The following is a 22,903-nucleotide window of genomic DNA, read 5'->3' on the forward strand; positions in this document are numbered from 1 at the left end:
TTTGTGTTGACGTCCAACCGTCCGGCTGCTAATTGACTTTTCATCCATCTATTTAATTTTGCATTGATTGACTGCTATTAGGTTATAATAAAATGTTTAAACGGTTTATTGCACTAATTTATTAATCCTTTTCCCTATTTGCGTTGACGTCCAACCGTTCGGCCGCGAACTGACTTTTCATCCATCTATATATTTTTTCATTGTTTGCACTCCTTCCAATTATTTTGACCACGAGTAAACCCCATTCTAGTTAAAAGGTCCTAATTTCCAACTCCGGTAAAATAGAGATTTATATAGTTTTGTCAATTGGTCGCTCTAATTTCTGAGGCAAGTTGCAATTGTTTCATCTGTATCTTCGTTTTTATTTTGTAACTCTAAACATTCAATTTCGAATTGCAGCACGCATTAAGATTGGAAATAGGACAGAAACTTAATTATGGTTGCGAAATTGTCCGTCATTCAACATCTTTATGTTGATTTAAACTTAACTGCACTAACAAGTGCATTCTAATATAGTGCATATATAATACAGAAGTATTGTCGTTAAAATACGTAAAATAAACCATGCAACTATTCTAAAAAAAATCTAACAAGTGATCAGTCTTGTCAGTGCACTTGTGTTCAGCAACATCTATCTTGCATAAAACTTAGAAATACCCCCTCCCAAAAAAAAAACAACAAAAAATAACAAAAAATAAACAAAACAAAACAAAACACACAGGGCATTGGTCTTGTAACACTTGTTAAACATTTTAAAGTTGTTTATTAATAATCTAACCTTTAATTAAAAAAAAAACTCATGGGGTATTTTTTCATAAATAAAAATTATATTAAAAGGGGGATGGGGCAAGGGGGTCCCAATAACAGCAAAACAGCAAATTGATTTGGCACATAACAGATAACAAGGAATTGAAATGGACAAAAACAGATAACAGTAAATGAAATATTAAAATAATTCGGTCTTTGACAAATCAGTATTTCTTATCACATATATAATACTTTGTAATGCATTCCATTTTCTATTACTATGTTTTTAGTATTAATTTATGTATCTAGAATGTGTTTAAATTACTACTCAATATATTATAATATTTTTTCGGCGTTTTGCATTTGCGCCGATCTGCACTTCAATTGCGCCGATTTTTTCTTTCATTTGCGCCGATATTTTCTTTCATTTGAGCCTATTTTTTTACAGGTAAATTACAGGTGAAAAGATATAAGACGATGTGATATGAGTGCCAATGAGAGAACTCTCCATCCAAGTTATGTTATTTTTCATTTAACATTATAGACCTCTTCCATTAGCCACTTGTACAAATTTATGAATTGTCAATCATAACATGTATATAACTGTTGTCCCTTGCTCACAGTGGAGAGGTGGAAGAAGGCCTATAAGATACATCTCCAGACATTTTCCCTGACCGTAACCGTAGTTCTTTAGCCTCTGTCTTTCGGACATCTGCCACATGTTTATGCTTGATCTGTGTTTTGACAATAAAATCCGTAGTGACTCTGGCTTTACACAGTTTTATAGTACATAAGTAAGATATGTTGTTATATTTCAGGACACTTATCATCCTATATGTATGGCCCTTGATGATTAAAGAAATGTCTCCTCGGCTCGTTTCAGTGTGCAATATGTCTATCATGTTACAATGAAGTTGCAGAAAAATATGAATCAAAATTATCTTAAACATAAACGGAAAACATTTAGAACCAAATTTTACCAATGGTGCATGTACAAGTATAAATTTACCTGTAAATCTAATTAGGAGCAAATAAAAAATCGGCGCAAATGAAAAAATGAAATCGGCGCAAATGAAAGAATGAAAATTTTCAAAATCGGCGCAAATGTCATACGCCCTATTTTTTATACCTTCGTTTACGGAACGTGTTAATTGGTATACTGTTGTCCGTCTGTTGTCAACATGTCGGACATTAACTAAAAAACTCTTTAACCAATTTGCATTAAACTTTGGGAAATTGTTTATATCTATTGACGTGAGCTCCCCCTTTTTTTTTTTTTTTTTTTATAAATTTTAGATTTTAAGCTTCTGGGTTATATTCAATAAAATTGGTGGTTTTTTTCAGTTTTCTGATATCTCAAATATCTCAAAAATGCTTTCACAGAGCAAGGAATTTTGGTGAATTGTTTATATCTATTAACATGAGGTCACTTTCAATTTCTATAAATTTTTGGATTTTACGTTTCCGATTTAACGGATTTTTATTAATTAAAAAGGGGGGATTTTCCTGTTTTCAGACATTAACACAAAAATGTTTTCAGCAGTTCTCATGAAACTTTGCTGAAATGTTTATATCTATTCAATCTATTGTTGTAAACTACCTTTCGATTTTTATTAATTTCAGATTTTATGTAATTGAGTTAAGGGATTTTATTCATTAGAAAAAGGTGGTATTTTCTAGTTTTCAAAAAAACAAAAAAATGCTTCCAGCAGTTTTCATGAAACGTTGGTGTATTGTTTATATATATTGACTGAAGCTCCCTTTGTTGCTAATAAAAAATATGACCTAAAAGAGTTTGAATAGTCTGACATTTCTTAATAAGACTATGAGGCAAAGTGGTATGTATAGGGTAGAAAAATCAAAAGCACCATTAATATATTTATTAAGGTTTCAACTCCCTCAGGCAAAGTTGGCTTTAGACGAATTTGACTATTTTTATTTTTGGTATTTTTGACATATAGCTCTTCAACGATTTTTGGTACTTATACATCTTCGAATTTCAAATGTTTGGCTTTGAGCGTTCCTGATGAAGGTAAATCCAGAAAAGCGCTTCGGACGCAATAAATTATAAAACGTGTTGTTTTCCATTTTTTTTATAGGTTAACTGGTTATTATAATTGAGATCCTTGTCAGATATTCCTGGACATATATGTTTTCCTTTTTGTCATGTTAAAAATTGTTTTAATCTAATATGTTCGTATGGGAAACAAGGAACATTATTCTCCTACAAAAAATTAAGATAATTCTAAATACACATTCATAAAAAAATGGAATTTTTTACAAAGGATAATCATAAGATATAATTGAATTGTCCTGGACCTCACTTTTGTGATGGGTATATGTTAATGAAATCCTTCTCTGAATACTGCACAAACATATTAGTAGTGGTAGACCCCAATGTCCAATGATCTTCAATTTATACCGAATATTCACGGACTGATAAAAAATGCTAACATTCCAATTTTCAATAACAGTTAACAGCAGATACATTATCACAATAACAGATAACAAAAAAACTAAAAGCCCAATAACAGCTAACAAAGAATAAGACAATAACAGCTAACAGCAAATGGTTACAAGAGCGCAATTATTCGTAATGCATTTTCCATAGGGTACCACTAGTGTTCCGTATTTTTTTTCTCGAAGACTACACAAACTAGGGAAAAACTGGTGGCAGTTCCTATTACTAGAAATGCCAGTGTTGCATTACAACTAAAAAATATATAGGGTCATGCGGCTCAAATTGACTTAAAATGCAGTTGAAAAAAATCGTCTACTGTTTTCGCCTAATGAAAAAGGCATATTTTTAATGGCTCCGACGTGCAGAAATTGAAGATATTGTAAACATATAATTGCGCTCTTGTAACCAAATATATTTTCAAAATAACAGATAACAAAGAATTAAATTGCCCCATAACTGAAGAAATGCCTGTTTTGCTTTACCTATGTAATATATTTAACTTTACACAATATTTTGGAAATCAATTTTTGTATTCGAAATATACACAAATGCAATGCATGAATTTTATTTATAACTATTTGAAAGATATACAGTTCAACAAAATGAAACAGTTGTGGGAAAAGGGAGACAACAATAAAAGATTGTTTACTAAACATGGTAGATAACTCTGTATAGTTTAAAATCTGTGATGTCCTAAGAACTGACAAGAAGTAAACTTTGAATTCTATCCACTTTTAGTAATTGATTCACTTTGAATCTTTGTATGGTGAAAGATGTCCGACAAAAAAGTAAGCAAAAATTATTTAGATTCTTAAATATTCTTTTTAAATACATTTTTAAAGGAAAAGATTGGTGAAATAAGAGGAAGTAAAATTCGAACCCGAAAGTAGCTTTTTAGAAAATACATAATTAGGATAAAAATAACATATTGAATGACGAATAGATAAAGGAATGACAAATACTTAGTGTTACCTAGTCTTTTAGTGTTTATAATAGCACTGAGAAATATACAAGAACCAGTTATTGTTTCACTTTCACTGGATCTCAGGACCTGTTCCCCCACCTACCAACTTAAACAGGTGTTCAGATAGGTAACGTTACACAATAGATTGCATGGTCTGACATTTTAGCAGAAAACTTGGCACCCCAATTTATAAGTTAAGTGCAATGATTGATACATAAAATGCTATAGATTCTAGCCAATATATTATATAACCAGAAATTGCCAATTTGCCATATTCCTATAAATCAAGTCTAAACAAATATATTCCTCTATAGAGGGACAATTTTATCCCTCCATAGACTTCTATACAGGTATTAACACACACCTTAGATGTCCTCCCCGTTCTCCCTTTTGCAACATTGTATTACATGTTTGAATAAAGCTAAGACTGGTCAGGTCAGGTCAAATTTAATTAACCTTTCAAATGAAAAAAATATATCATTGTCTCCCCTTAAACAGGTAAAGATGCTTCCATTACAGGCATATATTTGATATAATATAGTTTTATACATGATATATAAACAATATTTGATCATCAGTCAGGGGACTTACTTAAACAAGTGATTTTCTAAATCACTGATTCAAGTAACATTATTTCCATAAAGATTGGAAGTTAGAGTTGTCTTTCTTTAATAATCACCTATTTAAGTAGTACAAATTAATCACTAGAAGAAGTGATTTAATATTAGTGTAGCTTTTAATATAGAATACTAATGATCCAGGGACTAATTATGTTTCTAAACTTATCAGAACCAACTTCTGTGTTGTCTAGGATGACCAGGTCATTTCAGGTGATGACCTTGTACTGAATCTAGGATAATGACATAAAAATCACTTGTTTAAGTATCAGACCTCAATTTCCTTCCCAAAAATCACTTCTTTAAGTATCATTCTTTTAATAACCCCCACTAATTTCAACACCCCCGAACAGTGAAATGTTTATCACAACAGTAGAATTTTATTACATAATCTGAAAGAAGAAACCTTGAACTTCACAGGAAAAATACTCCCACTGCTGTGAAAAATCTTTTATGAAAGTATCAGTTCATTATGTAAAGCCATTATTATAGCATTTTTTCAACTAAAATAGAATTTTCAGGTAAATGACAGCATCAAAGGCATAAACCTTGCTACTTAAAAGAGGCAAAATGTTCGTATTTTTTAATTTCACTAATTAAAAGATGTTATTTAAACCTATGTGTTTAAAATTTTGAAAAAACTACAAAATCCCAATTTGTGACAAAAACTCGAATATGCTACTCAAATAAATATTTTAAAAATCACTTATTTCAGTAAGTCCCCTGACATGATCATATGTTGATTATGAAAACCATGTCTGTTTATTTCTTAGCTTGTTATTAAGATGTTAACTATTAGATTGTAGAATTCATAGCAATCATGGCAATTTCATGATTGGAATAATAAGATAAATATGTATATTATTTTAAGTCTCTTTCTTTGTCTATGTTATACACTACCACAGTGTGGGAACGGAACTGTACGGTTTTCTAATATTTTGGTCATTCGGGAGACTGTCAAGCGGTGCTCCGACATTCGAAAAATAACAAGTTGCTTGATGGAAACTTTGACGAACTCTTATGTTCCTATATAACGTTTCTGCTTCAAGTTTTGATAGCTAAAACATTCTTTATGTAAATATGAACCAATAAAATAATAAGAAAGATATATGCATCGAAACGTTTTCCTTAGAATGGTGGAGCTCCGTGTAAAACAATCAAAATTGTCACACAATAGCGATAAAAAATGTCAAATAAACATTGAAAAATCATTGTTTGCTACCTGGATTTTCACATGTACCTTTTCTGATATATAGTCTTACCTGTCTGAAAGTTTCAAAGCCATTGTCCCAGTAGAAATCCAAATATATTCATTTTCTCCATGTCGGATATTTTTATTGACTGTACAATCGCTCGCAAGTTGACTGTAATATCACTCGGAGCCTTCCTGTAAATCACTTGGAGCTTTCCTGTAGAATTGCTTGGCCAAATTTATTAAATACATTGCATATGCATTGCATTGGTTGTTTATTGCTGTCCTATTTGTTCATCTATGGTATTTGAAGTGAAAATAAGCACAAAACCAGTCATTTTGACAATTAAGATTCTATCAAGGAACCCTTTTAAGGTGACTATATCAGAGACAAAAACAAAACGTGTACACTACACATAAAAAAGAAGATGTGGTATGATTGCCAAAGAGACAACTTTCCACAAGAGACCAAAATGACACAGAAATTACCAACTATAGGTTACCGTACGGTCGTCAACAAAGCCCATACCGCATAGTCATCTTTAAAATGTCCCGAAATAACAATGGAAAACGACTTCGGAAAACTAACGGCTTTTTATGTACAAAAAATGAACGAAAAACAAATATGTAACACGTAAACAAACAACCACTGAATAAGTATACAAGACAAAAAGAAAAGGACAGAACAAAATATGTTAAGAATCTAATCTTAAATAAAAATGAAAATAATCCTCGTACAAAATAAATATTTATATATACCGAAAAGATTCTCTGGAAAGTTAATTGGCATATTTTGAATTTAACTTAATATATTATTCACGTGGTCAGCAATTTTAGAAAAATAATACAACAAAGAATTTTTCAGCACAGGATCGGGATATTGTAACTTGATATGTACCATAGTTTGTTTGAAAAAGTGTGAGGGAATCGACACATACACCACAGTTCCATATCGACCCTCTAATTGGTTTACCAGAAGATTGAAAATGGTCATGTGGTGTATGTAAGATACCTCACACTTTTAGCAAGAAACTACATTGTAACACATTTTCTTTCCTGGGATATCAGTCGAGAACTTTGACACATGTCATTTACCAAATAAAAAAGTGATTGGCTATATGTGTAGATACACCATAGGATGAACTAAATTTCAAAGCAAAGCTTTATCGTGAAATTTAGCCTCTCTTATGGTGTATCTAAACATACCCAACACTTTTTAATTTGGTATAACAAGGAATTCGAATGTGGAATTGTGGTAGCTAACCACTGACCCAGGAAAAGACACGTATATGTCAATAAACATGATATTAAAATAAAAGATGTATAATTACAAATGAGATGTCTGTTTATTACAAGCTATACATGTAGCTACTGGTAGAATAAGCTCCAGTAAAATTAAATTTTATCAAGGATGGGAGAGGACTTGTTATCTGAAAGACAGAGAAAACACAAAATTCTTCAACATTTTTTTTTTTATATTGATCAATGTCACGATTCAGGAACTTTTTAATATTCCCAACTATAGCATCCGACAAACGAACGAAACAGTTGTTTTTATTTAGGGAAAACAACATTTTATCAAACCACATTTATATTTTCAACATAAAAATAAGGAGATGTGATATGATTGTCAAAGTTAAAAAAATAAATGGATTTAAGCAATTATAGTCGGCTATAAAAGGTCCCGAAAAGAAAAATAAGAATCAATACCTTTCGAATTTAACTGACGGCCTAATTCATAATAAAACAATTTATGAAAAACATATATGACAGACACGAACCAACGACAACCACTGAACTACGAGCTCTTCACTTAAAACAGGTACATAAAGAATTTGGCAAGGGTAAAAATGTTTGTGTGCGCTCATTTCTCCCCAAAACTATCACAGCACAAGACCAAACTATAAAAATCAGATGAATAATCGGATCATCATACTATCATTGACGATATCAGACCAGGTGCGGATCCCGCCTTTCTACAAAGTGGGATTCAAACCACGGAACACCATAAAAGTAAAAAAAAAATAGGCTTCAACCACCAAAAACTCCCTCTCCCCGCATACCAGATCCGCTAATGCAGACTGCAGCCATTCAAATAAAACGTTCAAAAATCATTAACACTTTTGAGTGTGTAATTTAGGTTAAAACAAAAATCGATAACAATACCAAAAATCGTAACAGAAAAAGGAGAGAAAAATCATACCAGACATATTGTATTGGATTGCAGTAGTTTTAATAAATATTTAGATGACAAAAGTATCATGGAAAACATAAACTGATCATGAATGTGGCAGAAGAGGTTTAGCATTATCTACTTAAGAGTTATAAATAGTCATATGCCACTAGAAACTATTACAGCAAAATGCATTGACTAGCTTGCTTGCTAGCTGGACCGTGAAGTCATAAGAAGGTTAAGTAGGTTACCCTCCTTTCGGAGTAGTCTAGTTGGCCAAACGATGAAAAGAAAAGCTCCGAGTGATTGTACAGGAAGGCTCCGAGTGATATTACAGTCAACTTGCGAGCGATTGTACAGTCAATAAAAATATCCGACATGGAGAAAATGAATATATTTGGATTTCTACTGGGACAATGGCTTTGAAACTTTCAGACAGGTAAGACTATATATCAGAAAAGGTACATGTGAAAATCCAGGTAGCAAACAATGATTTTTCGATGTTTATTTGATATTTTTGATCGCTGTTGTGTGACAATTTTGATTGTTTTACACGGAGCTCCACCATTCTAAGGAAAACGTTTCGATGCATATATCTTTCTTATTATTTTATTGGTTCGTATTTACATAAAGAATGTTTTAGCTATCAAAACTTGAAGCAGAAACGTTATATAGGAACATAAGAGTTCGTCAAAGTTTCCATCAAGCAACTTGTTATTTTTCGAATGTCGGAGCACCGCTTGACAATCTCCCGAATGAACAAATTATTAGAAAACCGTACAGTTCCGTTCCCACACTGTGGTTACTGTCATTGATAATATAATACCACATAGCAAGAAAAGTTTGTGTTATGTCAGTTTGATTTCATTTTTAGTAACTTTTTAGAAATTATTTTAGGCCTTTTTACCCTAGAGAAAAAAATCAGTGGAATTACACTGGAATACCACTGATACTCCATTGTAATTTCCACTGGAATTCCAGTAATTATCAATGGAATAATTTGGCTGGAATTCCACTGGAACTTCATTGGCTTTCCACTGGAATTACAGTGAAAATTCCAGTGTTATTTCACTGGATTCCAGCCAAATTATTCCACTGATAATCACTGGAATTCCAGTGGAAATTACAGTGTTATTTCACTTGTATTCCAGTGGAATTCCAGCCAAATTATTCCAGTGGAATGCGAATGTAATTCCAGTGGTATTTTGCTGCAACTCCAGTGGAATAACTACAGTTCCAGTGGAATTGCTACTCTGACATATACGCCCTATTGCTGGCCTTATCACTACTTCTGAGAAACACAAAATATAGTGATTCATCATATGATTGATCTGATCATATTCAAATAAATAACATTTTTAACATCCTATCAATGAACAGAAAAATGTCCTGCATGGTTTGTATAAGTAGAATAAAAACAGTGTCTATATGGTCAGCTTAAACCGTACCCACAAACTGATTAACTAATATAAAAATTATGTGTGATATATAAACTTCTCTTCCTTTCTGTAATTCAAAACTTGCTGTCTCTGTACTTCCAACTATAATTGCTGAATAAAGGTATTAAAATGGAGTCTGCATAAAATCTGTTTCATATCATTGCTGGCAGCTCATATTTAATCCCCTAAAAGTACAAAAATATCCACAAAGAATCAATTGTTCAAGAGGTAATGATTGTATGAAGCAATAAATTCAATAAAAACAGCATTATGCATCTTAAATTGCATTGGAAGTTTAAGTTAAACTCAAATTTAGTACATCTGGTTTGTACTAAGCTGTATTTTTTTTATAGCTTTTTTAAGTGAGATATCTGCTGCATGAGTGAAAATATAAGCCAATTTAGTGGAGGCAGCATTAATATTTGTGATTATATTTACTAAAGGTTTATCTAAAAAATGAGTTATGTCTGTTTGTAATGATAATTATACTTCTTGAAATAAAAAAAATCAGAATCTTCTGACCAAATACACCTAACTGGCATTGAAGAAACATCACAATGCTCCTGTGAAAGAGAAGATTCTATACAATAATTAGCAGACAATGCCCATGCTATATTACAAGAACGTGTTTTACTCCTTAAGTTAACTCATTTAATTTATTTAGTATACTTTATCAGATGGACTTTTGCCAATGAAATTAAGAGTATCTATTTTTTGATCATTTTTATCTCCTCTAATTTAAGCTCATATTTCAATGTTATAAGTTAATAAATAAATTGGTGATGTAACGCGTCTTCTGATTGGCTGACATTATTTTGTTTATCATATCATACACACAATTTTATCTTGTGACCATGACGTTATCAACGTTTTTTCATGATTTACGCCGGTTTAAAATCGAATTTAGAATTAAATTATGAGAGATAACTGTAGTATTTTGTCAGTCTATTCAAAATAACATAAAAAATGTGGTGCACACTGTTAAATAATCCGCTTCGCGCGTTATTCAGTGTGCACCACATTTTATTTCTTCATAGACAGAAAAATATACAATCATTCCCAACATAACCAATCGAGTGAGTTAAATGGTTTGACAAAGTCACAGGAGTCTGATGAATTGAATTACAATATGTATTTACAGAATACTTTAGTTTCATAGATTTTTTGGCTAATTCTTGTGCTGAATATGTAAGATTTCCATTATGACTAATGATATTCCCAAGAAATTTAAACTTTTGCATTTGCTTTAATTTATCACAATTACAATCAAAAGAATAGTTAAGATTTTTCCTATTTTTTTTTATTTTTTTTTACAATTTACAGTTTACTGCCATTTGTCACAGTATTTGGGACAAATGGTTTAAACTTGACTGAAGACACTCTTTAGTTTCAGTAATTATCAAAACATCATCGGCAATTATGAGATTTCCAATATTTGTGTGTTCTATTTTAGTAATCCTGTTTAAAAATTTGAGGTAGATCATATTTGTCATAACCAGAAGGACTCGGTTAGCAGATTAAAAATACAATTTTGATAATCAAATGTTTTGTATCAATTGTTTTAAAGTTTTTCCTGTCTATTTGTCTTTATTAACGTATTTGACGATGGCACCAGCATTTCTTCTGTTTATATAGCAATGTGTAATTTATTATCCATATCCGTATGCTGAAAAAATCGATTTAAGGTCATCGTTCATATTCAAATTTGCTTCTTGATATTACAACGGAAGTTCTTCAGTTGACTCTTTAAGTAGATTCTTGGGCAATGTTAGAAAGTTGTGAAAATTCTAAAAAAGGCTAAAAATTGCGGATAATGACTTGTTATTAAGTATATGACGCTTAACATTATTATCAATGGTACAAGTATGCTTTGTGTTCATCCTGCTAGTGTCTTGGTTGTTATTTTTTTTTATTGTTCAATTTACTTTTACAAAAATAGATTTATACTGGCAAAAGAGTACATGTAAGGTATGTGCACAACCAGGGTTTCCCCTGGGTCAATTATTTTTTTCGCCATCTCTTTCGCCAAAACAATATATTTTTCGCCACTTTATTATTTTTTTCGCCAAGTAACACAAATATATATTTCTTATAAAATTTTCCTTTTTTTCAGCACCCCCCCCCCCCTCCCTCGCCGACTAAATAAGAATTGTTTTTTACAACAAAACGAAGCATCTTATCACTTGGAATTGATTCCTCGTGTAAGGTGTAGTCATTACATTGAAGGGTTACTCTCATGCCAACCTTTTGGATAGATTTCATAACGACAGTTTTCTTTTCTAGACCATCGTAAATAAGTAAAACTTTATGCTTGAAACATGTGTGTAACTGAAACGACTTTAAAGTACCCACTCAAATCAATGATCTATATGAAAGTTAAATGATAAAGTTTGAAATCAGAGACCTTTCTTGCTTTGAATATTTTTCGTCGTAACAACAATTACCTTTTCTGGACTATAATTAAAAGAAGGAGAAGAAGCGTAAAAATTTTGCTTCAAACACGTGCGTTGCAAAGTTGTGAATAAATCCCTTTTGTGACATGTGACAGAAGCCATTTAACCATAAATTCATTTTGTAATATCATACAATCAACACCTTTATTAATTAGTCCTTTGATGTCGATAGCTTTGAATGCAATCAGCTGATTATTGATTTTCTGTCAAAATCTTAACGAGTTCAAGGTGAATTCCGAGTCTGATCGGTAAAGTCAGAGAAACCCATAAAAAGTAAATAAACAAGATGGCTGAAAATAAATCGTTTTATACATTTCTTTCGCCAAATTCTTTCGCCAATGACGAATTTTAATCGCCACAATTATTATTTTTTCGCAAATTGCGAAAATGGCGACCGCCAGCGGAAACCCTGTGCACAACACATTTATTTTCTGAAATTACTATCGACTTCTTAACAAAATGTATCCTTTATTACCATAGTGAGATCCTTTTAAAGTTTCTTTATTCCTTCTTATTCAGGTGATGTATTTACTTTTTGTCAGAACGAACTTGTTTAAAAACTATATATTTTTGTTTCCAGTTTATACCACCTCCACCACAAAGGAGACAATTAATAAAAGAATCACCATCCACAACAGAAGTAAGACTTATCTTGATTTTAATCTGATTTTGTTTGTTATACATAGTGAGAAGACGCCTTGACTTTTTTTTATAGTTTCTGTCTGAATCATGTTCATAAACGAATATGTTAGATAAACATTTTATTATCATTTAAGGATGTCTGCTGCTCTAATTTAAAATAACAAGGATTTCATGTGGTTGCTTAAAATGAAAACAACTTTGATATTTAAACAAAATAAAGTAATAAAATCATTAGTCTCGTGTGTAGTTTTCAAAATACGAGACATTTAGAAAATGGCGGGAAAAGGGTTTTCTTCAGACTTTACTATTTGTTAACATTGGAATTGTTTTTAACCCTTTAAACCAAGAAAAAATAACAAGGATTTCATGCCGCCGGATCACTAAATCTGAAATGATCTATTGAACAGATTTATGAAGACAAAAGTGGGGTGTCGTGTAAAAAAAAATTTAATACATTTGGATGGATAAAACCTGAGAAAATCGAAAATATGACACGAATTCAAAAACATGACCAGCAGACATCCTTAAAAGTAAAGAATACGAGTCTACAGGAAAAAAGGAAACAAAGAGATTGAATATGGAACGCCACAGGTGTCTTATGTGGAACTCCGATATTACGTTATGTTGTTCTATTATTACTTGATGATAGTCTGTCTTTACATAATTATGTTTTGATATAACTCAGTATAAACTTTACTAAATACTATTTCTAGGCATATCAATTAATACTAAAATACTATATATAGCCGATAGCCCAGCAAAACTGGTGGACCCCATATTTTATTAATATATATAAATATAATATAAACGAGTCTAAATTGAAAACTACGTTCAAACCTATGACTGCGTTGGATAAAAACCGCAATTTTTATACGTGTGCATGTCAAACAAATTTCGTTGTAGAAGGGTCTAAAAACAGCACAAACAACATTTTCCAAAAGACCAAAAGAGTGAAAAAGTATATTTAAACAAAACGCATTTGACTAACAGGTCGAACAACTGATGTTCTTTAACCCTGCTGACTGCCATTGACGATTGCCAAATAAAATTGATCACAAGATGTAACAAACTGGATCTCAATATAAATTTAATACGTCACAGAAAAAAAAAAGTTGTTAACTTGTGGACAGGATGTTGTGCCACAAACATTCGGTGTCAATATTTCTTTAGTACACCATATCCGGATTTCGACAATAAATGTCTCTTCAGTGATGTTAGGGATCGAAACGGTATTTGGAAGGCCAAACAAAAAGTACCCTCATTTTTTAGAGAAAGTACCCTCATTTTTAGATTAACTCTTGAATTTTAAGAGTCAATATATAGGATGAACGGATCATATAAACCGGAGGGAAAATATGATACATGCCCAAACAAAAAAATATAAACGAGTCTAAATTGAAAACTACGTTCAAACCTAATAGATATACATAATATACATGAAGCATAAGTATCAATGCACTAAATAAACTTTCATTAGGAATTCTTTAGAAAAACGAGTAAATTGTGTAAGAAAATATTGGCTCTTTCATAAAAGATCCCGCTGGCCAGGAAAAACCAACAAAAACGAGTTACCTCGGTTCAAACTCCATTTAAATTGCAGTCAAAAGACTACATTTTAAATAAAGTGGAAAATGTTGGAAACCTGTGTTCAAACCCAAATGCTCGGAAGACCGTCTCGAGAGGTACACTTGGACTGTGTATAACTGAATAAATATACCATATGGAATAAATGATAAATCAAGTTACTTTATAAATCCCTATTAAATACAAATTAGAATACCAATTCAATTGATAATGACGTTTATTTCACTGTTGTCCAGTCTGATGCTTGGCTAGAAGTGACCAACAAGGAAAATATTCCCGCTAAATATCAGTATCACATGATACATAGAGAATAATACATGGCAAAATCCGTATCATATGTCGTATCATCCCGAGACATCAATATCAGCCCGAGGGCCTTTAGGCCCGAGGGATGATATTGGTCGAGGGTGATACGGCATGTGATACGGATTTTGCCATGTATTATACGCTTTATCATATATTTCAACAGAAGAGTATTATAGTATATGAACTGTTTTCTGATCCATAGCACTGGGTTACCTTCAGTTCTGCTTTTGTCTTGTTTCAAAGCTTTAAAATAACTGCTCAATTATTTATACGAAGCACCTAGGTAACTTACAATCTGTTGTTTTGAAAATATTTTGTTTATTATTGTATATATTTAAGTGTTTTGTTTTTTATAGTTGCATTGAGTGTGCCAAAAAATATGTTGTAAAAACTTGATGTTCGTGACGTCACATTCAATATGAAAACTTGATGTACGTGACGTTACATACCAAACAATGACGTCATTCCAAAAAAATTACCTATTTTTAGAAAAAAAAATCTTAAGCAAAAAAAAAACCTTAAAAAACTTACTTTAGTTAAAAAAAAAAAAAAAAAAAAAAAAAAAAAAAAGGTATGCGATATGGGTTTTACCATGCGATACGGGGTATGCGATACGGGTTTAGCCATGCGATACGGGGTATGCGATACAGGGTAGGCGATACAGACTGGAAAAAAGAACCTTTATTAGATATACAAAATAGCTGTATTTTGTACTAAATATATGATAAATGTATGTATATACGTGTACATGAGAAGTACCCGTATCAATAGTATTCACTAGTACCGTTATTACAATAATTTCCCACTATACTATCGAACCGTTGGAAATTATAAATATGAAGTAGTCATTACATCATGCTTTTCGATATTACATGATATGGTTTCGTATTGACTTTATATAGTTTTGTCATTACTGAATATGTCATTACTCGATTTGGTTTCACCATTATTTAATATGGTTATATCATTAGGCAATGTGGTTTTAAGATTACTTGATGTGTATGTGAAATAACGTAATGCAGTTGTTTCATTACAAGATATGGTTTTGTTATTTCGTAATGATGATGTAGCAATTCTTTCTACGGCCTTTACATTACGTAATGATGTTTCAAAATTTGACAATTTTACAATACATGATGTGTTTGTTTCAGTATTTAATGTGGTCATGTCATTCTTTGATGTGGTTATTCACTTACTACTACGAGGTAAAACTACGTGACCATTTTAGAAAAAATATGTCCTATTTTTAGACCGATTTCCATATGTCGTTTGTGTAATGCGCTTTGGATGAGTACCGCTAACCATTAGATTAAGTTCAAATTAAAGTTCAAGTTGTTGTTCATAGTTACTTAGTATGAAAAAGGTGACAGACAAAATTAAGAAAAAATGTACTAAGACATTTACAGTTATTCGGACATAAGGGGGATATCGCAAAACCACTTGCCGGTTTTTCCTTAGTTCTCAAATGGAAGCGCGGTATTATAATAAGTTCGTAAATGATTCCAAGGAACACTGCTTTATATTGGTCTTGAAGAATAACTGCTATACAAGTTTTAAATCAATTCATGGAGGTTTACAAATTTATCATGTCAAAATGGTTGTATTAGGTAATATTCAATGCACAAAAAAACCTTATATAGAAATAAAAAAAATGTGGTATGATTGCCAATGAGACAAACCTCAACCACATACCAACTGACGTAGAAGTTAATATATATGTGTGACTGTATGGTCCATAAGAATGAGCAAAACGCATACCGCATAGTAAGCTTAAAAAGGTATCGAAATGAAAAATATAATAACAATTCAAACTAGAAAACGTACGATCTAAATGATGAAGACGCCGACGATACTACCGATAACGGCATATAGGATTGGTAGCAATACACAGTTAGGAAAAAGACTTAAAATTGACACTCATAATTTTTCAACACCCTCTTTCCCTTCCTGTCTAACAAAGAAGGCTTTATATGTGTTTAATGCATGTATATACTTATAGAAAGAGAATCTTTCATAGATTAGATTTCTAATTGTCACAAGGATGAAATATAATCCCTCTTGGGTGTAACCATGGCAACAACATGCATTTCTTAGATTTCTGAGATACAAAATATAGCAAAAAATGGGGGTGAACATGTCACAAAAGTCTCCAAAATTTGGTCTAAAGGAAAATTTCAATCAATTACAGTGATACCTTTCCTGAATCAATAGGTTTATATCTATCAAGTGGTAAAAAAAACCCATATGCATCTCTGCTCGTTTTTCCTTAAAATTGAATTGAAAAGATCGAGCGCAAAATGGACATATGAACGGTACGGATAGGAAAATACGGACTGTCAATCATATAAATGGCATATAAAACATGTTAAAACAATCTCATATAAACCCACGAAGAAGGCTATATTATTCTTCAATTATTTAAATGTCAATTTTATTGTACAAAAACTTTCATATTTAAAAAATTCACAGGGCCATAATGCGAAACTAAACTTCTAACTGTGTATTGCTACCTTTGTTGTAGGTACGACACAAATTAAAAAAAACATGTACTGCATTTTCAACAAATGAGACACTTTAAATCAACTCGCACTTAAGTGAAAAGGAAATGTTTGTGTGTGTGTGGAGGAAGGACTAAGCGACAAAGCATCTATTCGATTACAATTAAAAGAATGGTTAAGATTTTTCCTATTTTTGTTTTTTTTACAATTTACAGTTATCTGCCATTAATTACAGTATTTGGGACAAATGGTTTAAACTTGACTGAAGACACTCTTTAGTTTCAGACATTATCAAAATATCATCGGCAAATATGAGATTTCAAATATTTGTGTGTTATATTTTAGTAATCCTGTTTAAAAAATTGAGGTAGATCAAATTTGTCGATCTGATCATAACCAGAAGGACTCGGTTAGCAGATTAAAAATTCAATTTTGATAATCAAATGTTTTGTATCAATTGTTTTAATGTTTTTTCTGCCTATTTGTCTTAATTACTGCATTTGACGATGGCACCATCATTTCTTCTGTTTATATAGCAATGTGTAATTTATTATTACACATAGCTATATAAACATAATTTATTATTACATATTGCTATATAAAGCATATCCATATGCTGAAAAAATCGAATTAAGGTCATCATACATATTCAAATTTGTTTCCTGATATTATAATTATAGTACTTCGGTTAATTCTTTAAGTAGAATCTTTGGCAATGTTAGAAAGTTGTGAAGATTCTAAAATAGGCTAAAAATTGCGAATAATGACTTGTTGTATATGATGCTCAAAAAAAATAGCAAAGGTACAAGTATGCTTTGTGTTCATCCTGCTTGTGTCTTGTTTTTTTTTTGTTGTTGCTCAATTTACTTTTACAAAAATAGATGTATATAGGCAAAAGAGTACATGTTAGGTATGTGCACAACACATTTCTATTCTGAAATTACAATCGACTTCTTTACAAAATTCATTCTTTATTACCGTAGTGATATCGGTTTAAATTTGGAAATTTTAAGCGGGGTACCTAGAAAAGAATTGTCAATTGCAAGGTTCATGTTGACCCTATGGCTAAAAGTTTAACCGTAAAGGTTTCTCTGAAAACAGGCAAACCTGTGCATTTGGAAAAGTTTTAAGGCATAGCATGCCCTAGATAAATAGAATTCAAATGAATTGTATGATTTAAAAATCATATCTTAACTGGATTTTGCCGTACACATTTTTTCGTCATTGCAGAAGATGATAAAAATTAACAAACAGTTGAGTTAATCTTGATATGGTCTACTCAGGTACACAGTTTAAATAACCAATTATTGTCAGGTATCTACTGTCCATCTAATGTCCATGTCAATTAAAAATGCTCACTATAATTTTTACCTGTGGGGAAGTTCTCAAACCTGTTTCCCTACTTAGTTTATTTTGGCATCTTCTGGAGGAATGAAAAAAAGTGCACGGAAAAATCCTCGTAAGTTTTTATTTTTCTAAAACATAAAACATACTAAAAATTCATTTATACAAGGCATGCTATGCCTGAATTTTTACAGATGCGCAGATTTGTCTGTACTCAGAGCAAATTTTGAGGTAAAAATACGGTCATTTTAGCCATAGGGTCCACAAGAACCTTTATGCGGTTATATCATTAGGCAATGTGGTTTTAACATTACTTGATGTGTATGTGAAATAACGTAATGTAGTTGTTTCATTACAAGATATGGTTTTGCTATTTTGTAATGATGATTTGTCAATTCTTTCTACGGCCTTAACATTACGTAATGATGTTTCAAAATTTGACGCTTTTACACTACGTGATGTGCTTGTTTCCGTATTTGATGTAGTCATGTCATTTTTTGATGTGGTTATTCAATTACTACTACGAGGTAAAACTACGTGACCATTTTAGAAAAAAATATGTCCTATTTTTAGACCGATTTCCATATGTCGTTTGTGTAATGCGCTTTGGATGAGTACCGCTAACCATTAGATTAAGTTCAAATTAAAGTTCAAGTTGTTGTTCATAGTTACTTAGTATGAAAAAGGTGACAGACAAAATTAAGAAAAAATGTACTAAGACATTTACAGTAATTCGGACATAAGGGGGATATCGCAAAACCACTTGCCGGTTTTCCCTTAGTTCTCAAATGGAAGCGCGGTATTATAATAAGCTCGTAAATGATTCCAAGGAACACTGCTTTATATTGGTCTTGAAGAATAACTGCTATACAAGTTTTAAAACAATTCATGGAGGTTTACAAATTTATCATGTCAAAATAGTTTTATTAGGTAATATTCAATGCACAAACAAACCTTATATAGAAATAAAAAAAATATGGTATGATTGCCAATGAGACAAACCTCAACCACATACCAACTGAAGTAGAAGTTAAATATATATGTGTGACTGTATGGTCCATAAGAATGAGCAAAACGCATACCACATAGTAAGCTTAAAAAGGTCTCGAAATGAAAAATATAATATCAATTCAAACTAGAAAACGTACGATCTAAATGATGAAGACGCCGTCGATACAACCGATAACGGCATATAGGTTTGTTGTAGGTACGACACAAATTAAAAGACTTGTACTGCAATTTCAAAAAATGAGACACTTTAAATTAACTCGCATTGAAGTGAAAATGATATGTGTGGTGGTGGTGGGGTGTCTTTAGCGACAAAGCATCAATTCTATTAAAAAAGAATTCTCCGTTTTTTTAGCATGTATGTTCATTGGAACATATACAAATTAAAGTTTATGTTTTATTAAATGCAGTTTCTGATATACCACGCACTTACTTTTTGAAATATCTGTTTCAAAGGTGACGACGGATAGGTTCCAGTTGTCCACAATCCCGTCATCTTTTCCTCGAATGAAAACTACCAAATAAAACCAAATCACTGGGTTTGTACTTTCACGAATAACACGACGGGTGTCACAATTTGATCAGAATCCGCTTACCGTTTCGGAGCACCCGAGATCACGCTGATGAATTGATTCACATTTTCAGGTGGTTGTATTTTGTGGCCGACTTTACGGTGTGTTGAAGGCTGTTCGGCTGCCTATGATTGCTTGCGTCCACAGCATTTTAACTATGGTGGATAATCTTCTAATTGACAATCACAACACATCTAACTTTATTTCAATCTCAATTTCGAGCAAAAGCCCTTGATCTGCGATAAAAAAAAATAGAACTCATATTAGATCACTCGAATTTCAACTCTTAATCTTAATCTAAATGAGACTCAAATAAGGGTTTACCTCGAACTCTACATCAAAAGGTGAATCAAATTCAAAGTTGAAGTCGAATTGTAATTCGGAACTCTATCTTCAAATGTGACACAATCTCGAAGCTCAACTCAAAACTTGATATGTGGTTGAGAGTTGTCTCATTGACAATCATATCACATATCTTTATTTCTATGTAAAGTTTTTTTTAATGCATTAAAAATTACCGAATTAAACTTATTTGACATGATAAATCTTTAAACCGCCATGAATGGTTACAGAACTTGTACAGGAGTTATTCTTTAAGATCAAGATGAAAGCATCTACAGAATTATCAGGCGCGACACAGGGTTAATAAGAAGCTTTAATTTATTTATTCATTTACAGCTTCCATTTGAGAACTATGAAAAAAACGGCAGGACAAAATGCAAATGGTTTGGGGATGTCCCATTATGTTCGAATTACTGTAAATGTTTTATTACTGTTTTCTTAATTTTGTCTGTCGTTCCACTTTTTCATATCAAATAACTATGAACAACAACTTGAACTTAAATTTAAACTTGAACTTGATGGATAGCGGTACTCATCCAAAGCACATTACACAAACGACATATGGAAATCGGTCTAAACATAGAACATATCTTTTTCAAAATGGTCACGTGGTTGTACCTCGTAGTACTAATGGGAAAACCACGTCACAGAATGACATGACCACATCAAATACCGAAACAAACATATCATGTAGTGTACAATTGTCAAATTTTGAAACATCATGACGTAATCTTTAAGACATATAAAGAATTGACAAATCATCATTACGAAATGACTAAACAACATCATGTAATAAAACAACTACATTACGTTATGTCACATACACATAAGTAATGTTAAAACCACATTGCCTAATGACATCGAGTAATGACAGAACCCTATTAAGTAATGACAAAACTATATCAAGTCAATACGAAACCATATCATGTAATATCGAAATATCATTATGGAATGACTATTCCATATTGAGTTATATCAAAACATCATTACGTAATGTCAAAAACATATTATGTAAAAACAAACTACAATCAAGTAATAAGAGAACAACATAACGTAATACCAGAGTTCCACAGAAGACAGCTGTGGCGTTCCATAATTTAACATCTTCCCGAATATTCTTTTGAAAGTTTTCCCTTAGTTTTGACGAAATAAGAACACTTTCTTTCCAATAAGTAGTCTCAAAATTCTGGTGGATTTGTTTACAAGTTTCAGAGATGTGTTAATATATCAATCTTCAAAATTGGACAGTTGTGAATTACAAGACATGCTGGGTACAGTGTAGTTGTTAAATCAACACAATTGTTCCGGATTTTATAAATCACTTTAAACATTTCTTATGATTTTACATATCCCTGACAAAAATTAATAAACTTTATTATTTAATTTTGTTCCTCTCAATATGAATAAAGCAGTTAAATGTACAAAACGTAACTAGGATACAATTAACACTATAGGTTTTGGTAACATTAGCTGTTACATAGTTGTTCTGCTTTTCTACATATACACCTGTGTGTTTGCCATCTTCACATTGTAGATTAAGAACTTTATACCGTGACACCAAAGAGGAATATTCAAACTCATAAGTCAAAAACACACTGACAATGCCATGGCAAAAAACAATAATTAAAAAAAATTAAAAGAAAACCAGTACACATTGCAAGATAAAGAATAGTAAAGTCAATGGATCTCTATGAAATTTTATAAAAAGGTTCAATACCTCAAAAGGAAGGTTGGGATTGATTTTGGGGGTGATGGTCTATACCGTTTTGGAATTAGGGGCCCAAATGGGGCCCAAAACAAGCAATTTTCTACTTTCAGGATATGAACTTGTGTATAAACTTTTCAATTCCTCTGTACTTGTGCCATCAATGTTTAATACCACAGGTAGACTATGTTTGAATTGATTTTGGGTGTTAGGGTCCCATATGTGTGTAGGAATTTGGGGCCAAAAAAGCATTTTTTTTAGTTTTCAGTCAATAACTTGTGTTTAAGTGTATAAATCTCTCTGAAATTATACCACACGTTTCCATACTATAAATGGGTGGTTATGGTTAAAATCATCAAGCAACTATGGCAAAAAAGGGGGTAAACAAAGGTTTTTTTCAGCTTACAGGACAATTTAGAAAATTTAAAGCAGTGAAGGGGAGTAAGTCCAATTAAAATTTAAAAACACTGTTATATATATGTTTGATTACTTGATTACCTCCCTTACACTGCTTGAAAATTGTGTATTAAGAAATAATCATGGTTTTGAGATGAGTAGCTGTAAATTTATTTTTAGAAGTAAAAATGTGAATTGAGATTATTTCTTTTGATTATGAAACGGGGGAGGTGAAAAAAAATGTTGGAGGGGGTGGGGAGGTAGGGGTGTAAAATTTTTCTCATTTCAGATTTCAGAAATCAAAAAGAATTTTTCTACTTATATCTTTTTATGAGGGGATTAATATTCAACAGCATAGTGTATTGCTCAATAGCAACTAGATGTGTCAAAGCGACACGAATGTCCCCGTCTAAAAAAATTGAAAAATCTGCAATTTCAATAACACATGTAGATACAAACA

The sequence above is a fragment of the Mytilus trossulus genome, chromosome 14 (assembly GCF_036588685.1).
Source record: "Mytilus trossulus isolate FHL-02 chromosome 14, PNRI_Mtr1.1.1.hap1, whole genome shotgun sequence".
NCBI classification, from domain to species: Eukaryota; Metazoa; Mollusca; class Bivalvia; order Mytilida; family Mytilidae; genus Mytilus; species Mytilus trossulus.